This window comes from Spinacia oleracea, chromosome 2 (genome assembly GCF_020520425.1).
Source record: "Spinacia oleracea cultivar Varoflay chromosome 2, BTI_SOV_V1, whole genome shotgun sequence".
NCBI classification, from domain to species: Eukaryota; Viridiplantae; Streptophyta; class Magnoliopsida; order Caryophyllales; family Amaranthaceae; genus Spinacia; species Spinacia oleracea.
Window position 1 is genome coordinate 10,089,311 of NC_079488.1, and position 17,740 is coordinate 10,107,050.

A 17,740-nucleotide genomic window follows, 5' to 3' on the forward strand; every position below is an offset into this window, starting at 1 on the left:
AGGCGAGCCCATTGAAGGTTGGTTGGTTGGGATGTTCCTCTGTGAATATTTCCTGGAAATACTTGACTTCCTCCCTTTTCAACCCTGCAGGGTCTACAATGTCGCAGCCATTTATAGGTAAGGAAGAGATTGAGTTCTTCCTTTTTCTTATGGAGGCTAATGTGTGGAAATATCGAGTGTTTTTGTCCCCTTCTTTAAGCCACTTGGCCCGCGAATTTTGAGCCCAAAACACTTCTTTTCTTTTCAACCAAGTCCAAAGGTCCTGTTGGGCCTTCTTTCTTTCACTCAATTCAGATTCATCAAGTTCCCTATTGTTTGAGGTAGAGTCAAGTTTTTGAATTTTTTCCTCCAGTGCATTGATGTTGTGGTCAATATGCCCAAACACATTGGAATTCCACTCTTTGAACTGCAGTTTCATAAGATTAAGTTTTTTGTTTAGCTGCATCCTGTCATCCTGCTTCCAGTTTTCGCGAATGAATTTTAGACATCCAGGGTATGAGAGCCAGCAGTTTTGGAAGCGAAAGGGTTTAGGACCCCAATTTCGGTCTGTTGTTTTTGTGAGCAACGGGCAGTGGTCAGATAGGCTTCTTTTGAGTAGGGAGACTTTCAGATTCGGGAAGGTGGCAATCCATTTGGGGTTCACGAAAAGTCGGTCAAGCTTGCTTTTTGAGGCTCCGCGGAACCACGTAAACCACCTGTTTGTTGCAGGAATTTCCGTTAAAAGCATGTCATGGACGAAATTGTTGAAATCATCCATCCCTTTTTGGTTTACAAGTTGGCTGCCTCTATCGGAAGGGCTCAAAACTTCGTTAAAATCCCCAATGATAAGGCATGGGAGATGGGTTTGGTTCCAGAATTCCTGGAGTTCGGACCAGACAGTTGCTCTCTCGTCGCATTCACATGGGTTGTAAATGTTGATAATACAGCCCTTGAACTTCGTTGCAGGGAAAACTCCACATAATGCTATCCAATTTTTGGCAGTTTTACAGGACTCCATAGAGAAGAAGTCATTATTCCACACTGTTAGTAGACCTCCGGAGTTACCTTGTGATGGGCTTAACACAAACTCAGCCTGATCATCGTTGCAAATTGACTTCAGAATTCTTTTGTCAAGAGTTTCCATCTTTGTTTCTTGGATGAGAGTAAAGTTTGGTTTATGGTTGAGAACTAGTTTTCGGAGGCTGCTCCTTTTGATTCGGGCGTTTAGCCCTCTGATGTTCCATGAGAGAATGATTATAGATAGGGATTGGAAGTGATGCATGAGAGCACGGCTATTAGGAAGAGGCACCCTCCCAGTCGTGTTTTTTTCCTTCTAAAATACATTCAATTCTCGAGTATAGTTCTTCTGTTGGGCCGTTGAAAGATAGGCCAATTGCATCAGCGAGGTCCATGACCTCGCTTGGGGTAATTCTGGTTTGGGTTGTTTCGTGATGGGTAGATGGGTCCAGGTTGGGTGGACAGTATGCTTTGGTTGGTCTTGGGCTGAGGGTAAGGTTTCTTTTTTTTGCTTTTCTTTTCTGGTGTTGTCTTCTCTTTTTTTCATGGGCTACTTTTGTGGAAAAGGGAATGTGGTCTTCAAATCCTGGTGGGAACATTGGTCCAGGAAGACTTGATGACGAGGTGGGTAAGGGGATATTTCGGCGCATGAGGGGACCAAATTTGTTTGATATGGGTATTGGGCTTTTTGATTTGGGGTGGGGGGGGTGTGGGCTGAGTTGACGAGTTGGTGTTTGGTTCAATCTGTGGGGTGATATGATGCTCAGATGTGTTTGGGTTTGGTAAGGGGTTTGGGTAGGGATTGGCCCACTGCAAGTTTGGGGAGATGGGATGGGATATTACTGGACCGCTTTTCGACAGTGGTTGGAGGGGGTGACCCAAGGGGCGGAAAGGAAATCCAACTGCTTTTTCCTTTACTTGGGGACTAGTTGCAATGCATTGGGAATTGGACTCATCATTCTTTTCTGATTCCTTTTCATTTAATGAGTCATTGATACTACCAAGGGGAGGCGAGTCGTTTTCACAACCTCCTAGGCTGGGTGAGGTGTATCCGTTTTTGCTTTCGTCATCGGATTGTGGAGTGACATCACCTGTGTTAGGCCGTGGGGTTGCCGGAGTGTGCCCACTCTCTGGCCTGAATTGTGGTAGAAACAGGCCATCATCTTCAGAGGTGAAGATTGGGTAGTTTATCCCTTAAATTTTCAAATGAAGCTTGCAGTTGACTTTGAAAAGACAGTCAGTTATTATCATAACCTTTGCGCAGTCATAGTTCGAGTAATCAATGGATATTACCCTGCCATAGACGCTTCCTGAAGGAAATAATGCCCTTGGTCCAAGTATGCATTCTATGTTAAGTCTAATAAATGCGGTTCATTATTAATCAACAAGTTAATAATTCAGTGAGATCAAGTGAACTGAATGCCTAGCTAGAGGCCGCTTCAGTTCAAGTGGAATTAATGATATTAATCCACAGCTTACTCTTGACTGAACCCGTAGGGTCACACAAATAGTACGTAAACGGATCAAGTATTTAATGCCATTAAATACTCTATCTATGGATATTCGGAATCGACGGATCTTGGTTTCAATGGGAGCTGAGATCGTTACAAGCAAGAAATGAATTCTCCGGAAACGATGATATTGCCGGAAACGGAAATATGGATCGTATCGGAAATATAAATATTATCCAAGTCGTAGATGTTGCCGGAAACGGAAACATGGTACGTATTGGAAAATATTATCGGAAATGGAAATATTGCCGGAATCGGAAATATTGCCGGAAACGGAAATATTGTCAGAATCGGAAATATTATCGGAATCGGAAAATAATTCCGGAAACGGAAATATTAAATATTTGTTCGAAACGGAAATTAATTCCGGAATCGGAAATATTAAATATTGTTCGTATCGGAAATGAATTCCGGAATCGAGAATTTAATCGGAAGCGTATCGTACGAATTAGCATCGGACGAGGCCCGCTAGACGAAGGCCCAGCACGAAGCCAGGCCATCGCCCAGCGAGCCGCACGCACCAACGCACGCCTCGACCAGGCCCAGCGCAAGGCCAGGCCCAGCCAAGGGCGCGCGCGCGCAGCACAGCAGCGTGGGTTGTGCGCCTGTCGTGGGCAGCAAGGCTTGCGCGGGTGCACGGCTTGTGCAATGCTTGTGCGGGAAATCCTAATCCTATTAGGATTTGTGCAAAGATTAAAATCCTAATCCTATTAGATTTGCTTTGTTATTTAGAGTCCTAATAAAGTTCTAACTAGCAAATCCACATCCTAGTAGGATTACAATTCCTTTTCCATACTCCTATAAATAGGTGCCTAGAGTCACAATTTATGGGTACGATTGAAGTATTCAAAGGGTAAGTTTTTGAAATAAAAATCAGCCATACACTTGCAAACACTAGCCGAAATTCCTAAGCACCTTAAGGACGATTCTAGTTGGTCTAACTTGAGGCGGATCCGAACGTACTGTAGACTATCTACGGAGGGACGACATTTGGAGTCCTAAAGACTTGTTCTTGTTCGGTTCGGGCGCAGCTAGGGAAGGCACGCTACAACATGTATGCATCTATTCTATGCTAAATGATTATGTGTAAATAATATGCTTTCCTGGCTTTATGGTTTTTCCGCATGATTTCTGAATTGTCATATGTATCATAACCTAACAGTGGTATCACGAGCCTCTTATTATTTTCATAATCTAAATTGCATAAACATGGTTAAATATTACAAAATTTCAGGAATTAAAAGGGGTGATTAATTTTCGTAATTGTTAATTAATTGCAAATTGCGTTTATTTAATTATATGTACGCAGGTTTTCGGCAGTTTCTTCGTTACTCATCCAAATCAAGTGATTTTTGTGTCAATTCCGCATGTAAAAGGCATTCTAAAATTTTGGCAAAAAGAGTATTTTTCGGCCGAACCCAGAATTCTCAAATTCGAAGCCTAACTATGACTTTTCGGAGGTTTTAGTTATTCGAATGCAAAATTTCGTAAATTTAAGATGTTAAATTAAATATTTGCGATTCTTGTTGTTAAATCTTGAATTTTTGATTGACCTACTGTATATGTTTAACAAGTTTGAATGCCTAGCCTTGTTAATTATGCAATCTAATTTGTAATTATGATTAATTTGTTGAAAATTGGAATAATTTAGAATTAATTTGATTTTCATAATTAGTTAGTAATTTAATTAGATACCTATGATTAAAAACCACCATAAAAATTGTAAATATGTGTTAAATTTTAAATTTTTATGACCTAGACTTGAATCCATGTTAATCGGAAATCAATTAATTAATAAATTTTCGATTTTTCGCCCTAAAATTATGAAATTAATATGATTTATTAATTTGTCATTAATTTTGAAAATAAAATTTTTAATTTTTATGCGATTCGCTCATATAACTTGCACGCACAAAGCAATGGACGCTACGTGTTACCCTTAAGGGGTGTTGTATAGTGCGGGCATGCGACGACGAGCAAGGGAGCTCGTCGCCCATGAGGTACGAATGCAGCGAGCAAAGGCATGGTGCACGAGCACAAGGCAGCAGCCCTGCCTTGTGTCGTGGGCTGTGTGCGATGGGCGCATGGGAAAGGGTGAGAGCAAGGCACGAGCAGTCGCGTGTGGGCAGCAAGCGAGCTGCGCCACAGCGTACACTGCCTCGCGCAAGCGTGCGACGAGCGTTGCGCCCAGCGATGGTGAGTAGCGTGCGCGTGCGAAGAGCGCTGCGCCCAGCGATGGTGAGCAGCGTGCTTGTTGCGATGAGGGTTGGCGCGCGCCTTGCGATGGTGAGCAGCAGCGATGCGACGCAGCGCATGGGCTGCGCGCACATGGCCAGCGATGGCTGTGTGCGTGTGGCCCATGGTTATGCGTTGCGTGGGATTGTTGCGTTACGATTAGATCGTTTTAAAATTTTAATTTGAAATTTTCAGTTTTCGTAATTTTAATTAATTTTAAAATTAATAATTTAAATTGTTTTCTTGGATTTTAATTTTGAATATTATAATTATAATAAATTTTATTTATTCTAATTATTTTACTAAAATTAAAATCATGAATTAATTTAAATACGACTAAAAAATAAATTAAATAAGCGGATTCAATTATAAATTTATATGAGCTTTAAATTTTAATTAAATTTGTATGTTTCCGGTTATACTAGAAATACATTTTTATGTTTAAAATTAGTAAAGCATATGAATTTATTGGTTTAAGTGGGAGCCCTTTTAGTCATAAACTCTTGATTAGGTCTACAAATCCTTAAGGTTAAAACAACTTGATTAGAATTAATAAGGACTGAATAATTGATAGATTATTGGTGCCCTTGATTAATTGCTGCAAATGTTTATGTGATGCATGATGTGTTTTACTAACCAGCTATGTGGGCCATTCATGATAATGAATGGGTGAATGGTATATATTGTATATGTACTGTTTTGCAGGTTATGAAGTGACTAGTATGGCCCAAATAGGATAGAAAATATGGTCTGCGTACCATTAATTTGAATGTAATTGGTCTAAAGTACCAAAATTGTTTTTCAATTCAAATATGGTCTGCGTACCATCAAACAGTTGTAATTAGTTTTAATTATAGCTTATCTTATTTGAAGAAAATGGTGCCTCCCACGGAGATTTTCGAGACGGACTTTGAAGTTGAAGCTTCAAGATGAAGTCGGGCCATACTAGATCACATTTATCTTATGCATGTTTTAAGTTATTTATTGCTTTTAAATATGTCTTAAATATGCATGAGATCAAAGCTTGATTATGTTGCATGATTAAGGATTTTAGTTCACTTAAAATCTAACCAACATAGTAAGAGCCTTAAGTTCCAAACTTAAAAATTGAGTTAAAAGGTGCCATGCCAAAATACACACTTGCTTGGATGTCCTTTACATCAATCTAGTAATAGTTCTCGCTCAGCGAGGTGTTACTTATTGGTCCTAAAGGGGCAAGGTACACAAATAATTGTGAGTACATGTTAGTTTTGGTGAAACTCAACGATATAAGTAAGGAGTCCTTTTATGTTGTGGAAAATCGATATGTTTACCTAATAAGTTCTTAGACGTACCTATCAACCAAGAATAGTTTCTAGACTATTAGCAAAAGGCTTTTGCTTACCTAAGATGTTTTAGGATTAAGTCGACAAACTGTGCTTAATTCTTCAATGATTTTAGGATCTTGGAATCATTTTATTCACACCTGCCGGAACACATAACTTGAATAAAATGCTTAATGAACATTGAATTATGCATGCATGCTAGAATTTAAGTTTATTAAGAGAAACTGTGAATGGTTATTTATTTGTTTATTCTTTTCAATTGTAGTTTTAACTATGGCAAACAACAATTCATTCAACATTCGGTCAATTCTCGAAAAGAAGAAGTTGAACGGGAAAAACTTCCTTGACTGGCAAAGGAACTTCCAAATAGTTCTTATGCAGGAAGAAAAGGAGTATGTCCTGGAAGAGGCGATGCCCGAAGCCGCAGGCGACGGGGTCACTCAGGCAGCCCTCAATCGTTGGATTGATGCCAACAAGGATGTGAAATGTCTAATGCTCGCCACCATGAGTGCAGATCTGCAGAAAACGTTCATCAACTCAGATGCTTTCACAATCATCAGTGAGTTGAAGAACATGTTCCAAGATCTGGCTCGAGTCGAAAGATTCGAGACTCATAGGCAAATTCTTGAGACCAAGCTTAAGAAAGGCGAGCCCGTAAGTCCACATGTTCTCAAAATGATTGGACTCATTGAGAATATGAGTCGGCTGGATCAGCAATTCTCTCAGGAAATGGCTGTAGACACCATCCTCCATTCTCTTCATAACGGGTATGATCAGTTTAAACTGAACTACAGTATGAATAGTCTGGACAAAACGCTCATTGAGCTTCACGGTATGCTGAAAACCACTGAAAAGACGCTCAAAAGTGATAAGCAAGATGTGCTTATGGTGCGTGGGGGCAAGTTCAAGAAATCTGGAAAGAAGAGGAATGCTAAGAAAGGTGGCAACAAGGCCAGCCCAACTAAGCAAACTGGCGCCAAGTCTGAAAAGAGGAAGGTCAGTCAACCCACTTCTGAATCCGAATGCTTCTACTGCAAGAAGAAGGGGCATTGGAAGAGAGATTGCTTGAAGCTAAAGGAAGATCAGAAGAACGGAACAGTCGTTCCATCTTCAGGTATTTTCGTTATAGACTGTATACTTGCTAATTCAACTTCTTGGGTATTAGATACAGGTTGTGGCTCACACTTATGTTCCAATCCACAGGGACTAAGAAGAAGTAGAAAGTAAAGCAAGGGTGAAGTCGACCTACGAGTGGGAAATGGAGCACGGATTGCTGCATTAGCTGTAGGAACTTATTATTTGTCGTTGCCCTCCGGGCTAGTTTTGGAACTGGAAGAATGTTTCCATGTTCCAAGTCTTACTAAAAACATCATTTCAGTTTCTTGGTTAGATGCTAAGGGATATTCCTTTTTAATAAAAGACAATAGTTGTTCGTTTTATTTTAAAGAGATGTTTTATGGATCTGCTAGATTAGTCAATGGACTTTATTTATTAGATCACGACAAACAAGTTTATAACATAAATACCAAAAAGGCCAAAAAGGATGATTCAGATCTCACCTATCTGTGGCATTGTCGATTAGGCCATATAAACTTGAAACGCTTAGAAAGACTTCAAAAGGAAGGAATTCTAGAACCATTTGACTTAGAGGATTATGGTAAATGCGAATCATGTTTACTTGGCAAAATGACAAAGCAACCTTTCTCTAAAGTTGGAGAAAGAGCAACTGAACTATTTGGTTTAATCCATACAGATGTATGTGGACCAATGAGTACAAATGCTAGAGGTGGTTTCAGCTACTTTATCACTTTCACTGATGACTTCAGTAGATATGGTTATGTCTACCTAATGAAGCATAAGTCTGAATCCTTTGACAAATTCAAGGAATTTCAGAGTGAAGAAGAGAATCAATTAAGCAAGAATATTAAGGCACTGCGGTCTGATAGAGGCGGTGAATATCTGAGCTATGAATTTGATGACCATCTGAAAGAATGTGGAATTCTATCAAAATTGACTCCTCCTGGAACACCACAATGGAACGGTGTATCGGAATGAGGAACAAAACCTTGCTAGACATGGTCAGGTCAATGATGGGTCAGGCCGAACTTCCATTAGAATTTTGGGGACATGCACTAAATACAGCTGCACTCACTATAAATAGAGCTCCGTCTAAAGCTGTCGAAAAGACTCCATATGAGTTATGGTTTTGACAGCCTCCAAATGTGTCTTTTCTCAAGATTCGGGGATGTGAAGTATACGTCAAACGATTAATTTCAGACAAACTTCATCCGAAATCCGACAAATGTATCCTTGTGGGCTATCCAAAGGAAACAAAGGGGTATTACTTCTACAATACATCTGAGAACAAGGTGTTTGTTGCTCGAGATGGTGTCTTTTTGGAGAAAGATCACATTTCCAAAATGACAAGTGGGAGAAAAGTAGACCTCGAAGAAATTCGAGTCGAACAACAAACTCTAGAGAATGCTCAAGATGACATTCAGGATGAAACTCAGAGATCTTTAGAAGAATCTGGTGAGAATCATGGCCAATCTAGAAATGTTACCCCGCGTAGATCGCAAAGATATAGATCTCAACCGGAAAGGTACTTAGGTATTTTGACGAACGAGAGCTATGACGTTCTATTACTTGAAAGTGATGAACCTGCGACTTACAAACAAGCTATGACGAGCCCTAGCTCCAAGCAATGGCAAGAAGCCATGAAATCTGAATTAGACTCCATGTCTGAAAACCAAGTATGGGATTTGGTCGATTTGCCGGATGGCTACAAAGCCATTGGAAGCAAATGGGTTTTCAAACTGAAAAAGGACAAGGATGGGAAACTTGAAGTTTTCAAAGCTAGATTGGTTGCAAAAGGTTACAGGCAAGTCCACGGTGTGGATTACGATGAAACCTTTTCACCAGTTGCAATGCTAAAGTCTATTCGGATAATGTTAGCAATCGCTGCATATTACGATTACGAAATATGGCAGATGGATGTCAAAACTGCTTTCTTAAACGGCGTTTTAACAGAAACTGTGTTTATGACATAGCCTGAAGGTTTTGAGGATCCAAAGAATGCTAAAAAGGTATGCAAGATAAAGAAATCAATCTACAGATTGAAGCAGGCATCCAGGAGCTGGAATATACGTTTTGATGAAGCAGTCAGTGACTTTGGTTTCATCAAGAACGCAGACGAATCTTGTGTATACAAGAAGGTCAGTGGGAGCAAAATTGCTTTTCTAGTATTATATGTCGACGACATATTACTTATCGAAAATGACATTCCTATGTTGAACTCTGTCAAGATTTGGCTTGGGAAATGTTTTTCGATGAAGGATCTAGGAGAAGCACAGTACATATTGGGCATCAAGATTTACAGAGATAGATCTAAAAAGATGATTGAACTTAGTCAAAGCACTTATATCAATAAGGTGCTTGATAGGTTCAAGATGGCAGACTCCAAGCGAGGCTACCTACCCATGTCTCATGGAATAGCCCAAAAACACTTGATGAGCGTAGACGAATGAATGGGATTCCATATGCATCATTGATTGGTTCAATAATGTATGCTATGATATGTACACGCCCGGATGTTGCGTACGCACTCAGTGCTACGAGCAGATACCAGTCAGACCCAGGAGAGGCGCATTGGACTGCTGCCAAGAATATTCTGAAGTACCTGAAAAGGCACAAAGATGACTTCCTGGTCTATGGTGGAGATGATGAATTAATTGTCAAAGGCTATACGGACGCAAGTTTCCAAACCGACAAAGATGATTTCAGATCACAGTCTGGGTTTGTCTTCTGCCTCAACGGAGGTGCAGTAAGCTGGAAAAGTGCTAAGCAAAGCACCATTGCGGATTCTACAACTGAAGCGGAGTACATTGCTGCACATGAAGCAGCAAAGGAAGCTATGTGGCTAAGGAAGTTCATAGGAGAACTTGGTGTAGTCCCCTCAATTAAAGGACCAATAGCCCTGTATTGTGATAATAACGGAGCTATTGCACAGGCAAAGGAGCCTAGACACCACCAGAGAGTCAAGCATGTACTTCGTAGATTTCACCTTCTACGAGAGTTCGTTGAAAGAAAAGAAGTCGAGATAAGCAAGATTGGAACTGATGACAACATATCAGATCCATTGACTAAACCTCTGCCGCAGGCGAAGCACAACTCGCACACTGCAGCTATGGGAATCAAGCATATTGGAGAATGGCTTTGATATCCTTGTTTAATGTTTTAAATTTTTAGAGTTTAAATCTTTGTAAAACATTATTGGTTAATCATTCACAATAAATGAATAGAATTCATTTTTCCATTTAATTTGTGGTTTATTAAATGATGAGTCCCTTCAATTTGACAATATATTCAAGATAGACTGTCAGGACCAGTCCTGTGACTAAGAAATGTCTATCAAGTGAACTTGAATGTCAAAAGTTGAAAATGGTCCCTAGTCGGAGTTTTCTATAAAATTGGACGCATAGAAAACGTTAGACGACTAGAATGCAAGATGACTAGTAGTTCTGTTTCTTGAACTATGTGGACATGGAAATGTCATAATCATTTGCATAGATACTTACTTTGGGAAGACTAGTATCGGACAGACCTATGAAACTTTACTGTAAGAGATGAAAATCTGTCATAAGTAAATTTCATTAAAATTATTAGACACTAAATCCTCAATACCTGAGTGATTTGAGATTACTTGTTTGAGAACTGGTTGCTTTGACGTTGACCAACCGTCGCACCGTAAAAGGAGGCTATAAAGGCAACGCTCAGGTAATCACCTATCAAACGAAGTCTAATCTCAAGATCGCAAGATTGGGATTGTCCTCCCATAAATCGGGATGAGATGCTTAAAAGTTGTACAAGGCCACTCGGAGAGCTAGAAACTGTGAAATGCATGGCCGTGCTCGGATGAATCATAGGTTATGATTATCTGTTTATTCGATCAGTTGAACTCTGAAACCGAGAAACACCTCTGGACATAATAAGGATGACAACTCTTACCTTATGTTCAAGAGCAAGCATCGAGCGACAAAGGAATTAGGAAATGCGCACTTGTTAATTAACAAGTTAATAATTCAGTGAGATCAAGTGAACTGAATGCCTAGCTAGAGGCCGCTTCAGTTCAAGTGGAATTAATTATATTAATCCACAGCTTACTCTTGACTGAACCCTTAGGGTCACACAAATAGTACGTAAACGGATCAAGTATTTAATGGCATTAAATACTCTATCTATGGATATTCGGAATCGACGGATCTTGGTTTCAGTGGGAGCAGAGATCGTCACAGGCAAGAAATGAATACTCCGGAAACGATGATATTGCCGGAAACGGAAATATGGATCGTATCGGAAATATAAATATTATCCAAGTCGTAGATGTTGCCGGAAACGGAAACATGGTACGTATCGGAAAATATTATCGGAAATGGAAATATTGCCGGAATCGGAAATATTGCCGGAAACGGAAATATTGTCAGAATCGGAAATATTATCGGAATCGGAAAATAATTCCGGAAACGGAAATATTAAATATTTGTTCGAAACGGAAATTAATTCCGGAATCGGAAATATTAAATATTGTTCGTATCGGAAATGAATTCCGGAATCGGGAATTTAATCGGAAGCGTATCGTACGAATTAGCATCGGACGAGGCCCGCTAGACGAAGGCCCAGCACGAAGCCAGGCCATCGCCCAGCAAGCCGCACGCACCAACGCACGCCTCGACCAGGCCCAGCGCAAGGCCAGGCCCAGCCAAGGGCGCGCGAGCGCAGCACAGCAGCGTGGGCTGTGCGCCTGTCGTGGGCCGCAAGGCTTGCGCGGGTGCACGGCTTGTGCAATGCTTGTGCGGGAAATCCTAATCCTATTAGGATTTGTGCAAAGATTAAAATCCTAATCCTATTAGATTTCCTTTGTTATTTAGATTCCTAATAAAGTTCTAACTAGCAAATCCACATCCTAGTAGGATTACAATTCCTTTTCCATACTCCTATAAATAGGTGCCTAGGGTCACAATTTATGGGTACGATTGAAGTATTCAAAGGGTAAGTTTTTGAAATAAAAATCAGCCATACACTTGCAAACACTAGCCGGAATTCCTAAGCACCTTAAGGACGATTCTAGTTGGTCTAACTTGAGGCGGATCCGGACGTACTGTGGACTATCTACGGAGGGACGACATTTGGAGTCCTAAAGACTTGTTCTTGTTCGGTTCGGGCGCAGCTAGGGAAGGCACGCTACAACATGTATGCATCTATTCTATGCTAAATGATTATGTGTAAATAATATGCTTTCCTGGCTTTATGGTTTTTCCGCATGATTTATGAATTGTCATATGTATCATAACCTAACACTTCTGATCTTGTGGAAATTTCCATAATTCCAGGCAGTGAGAGGGACACCATAAATTTTCATAATTGTTTGTCTCCATTGAGAGGCAACCGTGTCATTCACATTCCTTATCCCCATGAACCACCTGTCTAACCACTTACTCTCAATCATTGCAGTTTTGTCTTCCATTGTGACAAAAGTAACCAGGTGTAAGACGCCCCCCATAGGCTTAATCGTCAAACAATTAACGCCTTCTGCCAGAATATTGTCGAGTATTTCTGATGATGTCTGTGATGATTGGGCCACTGCAAAAACGCTTCTTTTAAAAACATCATGATTTTCTTGTGTTCTGTGGCCTTCAATCACAAGCGCGAATTCCTCGTCAATTTCTTCTACGGAAATATTATTCCTTGCATCTACTGTGTCTTTACCAAGGATCTTTAAGCTGGCAATCCTGGCTCCCGATGGTTTTTTGGTAAAGTAGTCGGGTTTTGGGTCCTTTATTTGCTGCAGGAAGGGTTGTGGTTCAATCGGGTTAGGGTTTTTCAGGATTTTTGCTCTCTGCTTGATTGGGGGTGGAGACTTCTCTATAGGTTCGGTGGTCCCGCAGGGAGGATTTTCGGTGGTGTGGGATGGTTTTGTGTGTGGGTTTTTTGGATTGGGGGGGGGGGGGGGTTTACTGCCATTGCTGTCGCAGGGGTATCGGATTTTGCCCGTTGGACTTGTAGTTTCATCCCCTCCAATTTGATTCCATCCATTTCGCGTATGGCATGTTTCTGTGAGGATGGTTCTGCAAATTTGATGAAAGCAAAACGGTAGGAGCCATATTGTCTCTGGATGGGAGGGATGACTATGTTAGAGATGTCTCCGAAAGCTCTAAACAGTCCATCAATGTCGGAAGGTCTGGTGTCGATGGGGAGGTGATTTATGAATATTGTTTTTGTTGCCTGGTGCGGCGGTGGTGGGGGAGGGGTTTTGGGTGTTTTCCGTCGTGTGACCTTAATCCAGCTCTCATTGGGGTTGTTCTGGTTGGAGGGATGGTTCTCTCTCTCACTCTTTCTCTCTCTCTCTCTAGACATTGTTTCTTAAATTCTTTAACACCCAACCTTTTAGTCGAAAGTTACAATCCTTTCCACTAAACCAAGTCATTGCTCAATCCGTAATTAATCTAGATAGAATTCTAAGACAAATATACTCACGTATAACATGGTATCAAGAGGTTAGAGTAATTAAAACCGGCCATTTATTTTCGAATACCTTAATGTTATGATTTGAACATGTAATATCATTTTTTTAATCTCTTTTCATATGTAGCACATCTTAAGACTGCCTTCTTCGCTTCATCTAATCTGGTCTAATTTGCTCTATTCTCATCTAGATTGAATGTTTTCTTTGGGTGCTTTTTGTTTTTTCTGATATGACTTTTCGCGTCTATTTATAAAAATAATGCGAAGAGAATAAAGCTAGACTAACTGTCATTACAAACATTTTATAGGTTTTGATGGAGTGGAGATACATGGAGCACATGGTTACCTAATCGACCAATTCCTCAAGGATGCAATCAACGATCGTGAACCCGGTTCCTAACCCAAGTGGTACAATCCGTCGTAGAAGCAATAGGAGCTGAAAATGTTGTTGTTAGAATCTCACCAGCCATAGACCACTTTGATGCCCTTGACTCGAACCCACTTGAACTAGGGCTAGCCGTCATGGACCGCCTCAACAAACTACAAACCGAATTAGGTTCAAAACTCGCTTACCTCCACGTGACCCACCCCGGTTCATGGCCCAAGGGGTGGTCGATAAGCCGAGGAAGCGAAAGCCGATGCAAAATTGTTGAGGAAATTAAGGGATGCATTTGAAGGGAGTTTTGTGAGTAGTGGTGGTTATACTAAGGAACTTGGGATGCAAGATTTAGGTCAAGGTGATGCTGATTTGGTTGCTTTTGGAAGACTTTTTATCTCTAATCCTGATTTAGTGGATAGGTTTAAGGTTAATGCACCATTAAATAAGTATGATAGGAGTACTTTTTATACTCATGATCCTGTTTTGGGTTATACTGATTATCCTTTTTTAGGAGAAGAGTAAACTACCTCGTAATTAATTAGTTCTTAGGAAAGAAGTTGCATTGTGATTTGCAAAGGTTTATGCATGGTATAACTGGGTGTACCTTACAAGGACAACTTAAAGTTTTTTTCTCTTGTTTAGAAAGCAAATAGTATAATACCCGTGTGATGCACGATTTATAATATAAACATAAATTTATATGAAATATGGTAGACAATTATCATCAAAATAGAGCTTATAGCTATCCTCCAAATTATAATTAACGATGGATAAATTTGTTATTTCCTTTTTGGTGTCATATTTATTAAAACAGTTAAAACAAATAAGGGTACATAAATAAATTTATTTTCTCTCTCATTCACCTCTTGTGTCAAGAATAAACTTAATGATTTCTTCCACCATTCACTCGACAGTAATACCCAGTTAATACTTGCACAGTCGCTCCATTAACTTTATTACCCGACCATTTAACACCTACTACACCAGTTAATTTATTCAGTTAGAGATGAATTTGAGGCGAGGCGAGGCCTGAACACTCATACCCGCCTACAATTCTCATCTCCATCCCCTCCATCCATGATAGGAACGATACACACCACTCTCAATTCCCGTCTCGAGAGGTACACAATAAAATTTATCCCTTCTTCATGACTCCCCCTCCGGTGTATCCAGTACCCCGGCCTAAAATAACCCACTTCTTGACTCAGTTTTTTTTTTTTTTGTAAGATAGTTTCGAATCTTAAAAATTATTCTAGAGTTTCTGACAATCCGTTTGTCTGATTAGAGTAATTGAGTAAATAAATAACACATTATAATATGTTTTTTTTTTTGGTTCTACTACGAGGAGTTCCCACCGCCTTCGGCGAGTGGACTAATCTCCCGCGGGAGTTTGCATGGGTATCTCGATGGGCAGCATCTCTCCCAGTTGAGATTTTTTCCATTCCTAAGGCTCGAACCCGAGACCTTGGTTAATGAACAAGAGGCCCTTAACCACTCATGCCAACCTCAATTGGTATAAAACATTATAATATGTAAGTTAGTAGTAACTTTTTTTATATTTATTTATAATCAATTAGATGAAGGATTAGCAACGCGTGCATGTCCAATCTAAAATTTATCCTCGTCCCCGTCACTACTTTCGACAAATAATCCACTTGGGGCGGATGCACGAGAGCTCCCAAAAAACCTGCCCCATTAAAAGTGGCGGAGCCAGGATTTCACGGATAGTGGGTCACCATTGTACATCGTTAACCATATAATCATTAATCAATGCATAAATTAAAAAAAATACTTGAAAAAAAAATTGATCCCGAAAGTAACAAGTATCAGTTATCACAAGATTGACAAGCAAACTTCAAAATTACAATTGTTCTCTACGATTTTTCATATTTTGATATTCTCATTCTAGTTCCCTTCACGTTTAATCTAACAACAATTAACAAATTAACAACAAACCTATTTGACTATTTCAAATTCAATTCTATAACTCTACAAGGAATTATAAACAAGGAAATGTCTAATTCTTTCAAAATCAACATATTCCTAATTCACAAATTCGCAATTCAATTATTATTAATTATATTCCTAATTCACAATTCAATTATTTAAATACAATCAACATATTACTAATTCCTCAACAATTCAATTCAACTATTTAAATATCAAAATCAACATATTCCTAAATCTTAATTCCTAATTCACAAATTCACGATTCAATTATTTAGATATCACAAATTATCAACATATTACAATTCACAAATTCACAATTAAATTATTATCAATAGTTTAAAATTTATACGTTTAATAATTAGAATTTAAATGTTTAATAATTAGAAATTCAGAATTTATACCTAATACCTCACGAGTCATTGAGTCACGAGTTGCTTGCTGAATCGGGCATCTTCGGGTTTCGGCTCGACGGCTCCTCCTCCTCGGTGCTCGGCCTCGGAAATGATGAAAACGGTGCAGCGGTGCTCGGAAATGATGAATATTGAAGACGGACCGTTCCTCTTCCTCGGTGCTCGACTGCTCGGAATTCGGAAATGAATTAAATCGTCGGTTCCTCTTCCTCGCGAGTCGCCTCGATATGCTGCTCGCCTGAAGCCTGCTCAGATCTGGGTGTTCAGTGGCTGGTGGCGGCGGCCTGCGTCGAATAGAGAGAGGGAGGTAACAGAGGTTTTTAGGTTTTGGGTTTCACTTGGCTGCACAGAGCGCGGTTTTGGGTTTCATTTTGATTTTGGGTTTTTATTTTTATTTTATTTTTTGAATATTAATGGGCCACGTGACCTAGGATGACTCACCCTAGGTCCGCCACTGCCCATTGATAATATGACATCACTATATTCGATAAATAATCCACTTTTCCTTTCAACTAACTTTTAAATATATGGAAAACATATTACAATAATGAGAATGTGGCAAAAAAAAAATTGGTATTTAAGATTAAGTATAGGCTAGGACCCGTCATAAAAATAATATGGCTACGGGTTTCATTTTGTTAATTGAAATTGGGCGTATAAAATATTTGAGACAACCTCGTAAAATATAAAAATCAAGAGTTCAAGTTTGTTATTCATATCCGTATTCATTATATGACACTAATTCTTAGAAAGATGATAATATTATAATAATATAATTGATAGTACATGTTCAACTATTATAAGATTTTCTATATTGGTTATCAGAAAATGCATGCAAAGATTCATTGGATTACAACTATTAAATTATCAAAGGTAAACATTCGTTATAATTATCCGCATCCAGTATATGACATAATTTCTAAACAAAAATGATACTGCATCTAGTAGTTTACAATTAGTCATTATTTTGTTATAAGTTAGAGAGACAAATCATATAGCGACGTTTATCATCTCCACATCGATTTGACTTTCTTTTGGTATAGTACGGAATATATAGATATAGACACATTTATAGTTTGTCATCTCCACAAACTATAGTACAGAGTATAAACATTTGTAGGTAGAATAAGTAAATAAGTAAATAAGTGCTTAGTAGTATAATCGATTATTATGACTTCTTAAGCATATGAGTAATATTCTAATACTTAAACATCTCCACGTAGTATAATCGATTATTACCATAAGTAATTAGAAAGTACGTTGTAGGTAAAATAAATACGAAGTATATTAATTATTTTATCATAGAATAGTTATTTATATTATAAGAGAGGCACATCAGAGAACGTCATTTTGTCAGCTCTACACCGATTTCCCTCTATTTTAGTATAGTACTACATATGCAGATGTTGTTAA

The 17,740-nt window shown here is 39.2% G+C and overlaps 1 pseudogene; it reads left to right on the top strand.

Moving 5' to 3' along the window:
* LOC110800046 (12-oxophytodienoate reductase 3-like) overlaps positions 1 to 14,489 on the top strand; it is a 116,567-nt pseudogene extending 102,078 nt beyond the window's left edge.
* Positions 14,490 to 17,740: the final 3,251 nt, after the last annotated feature.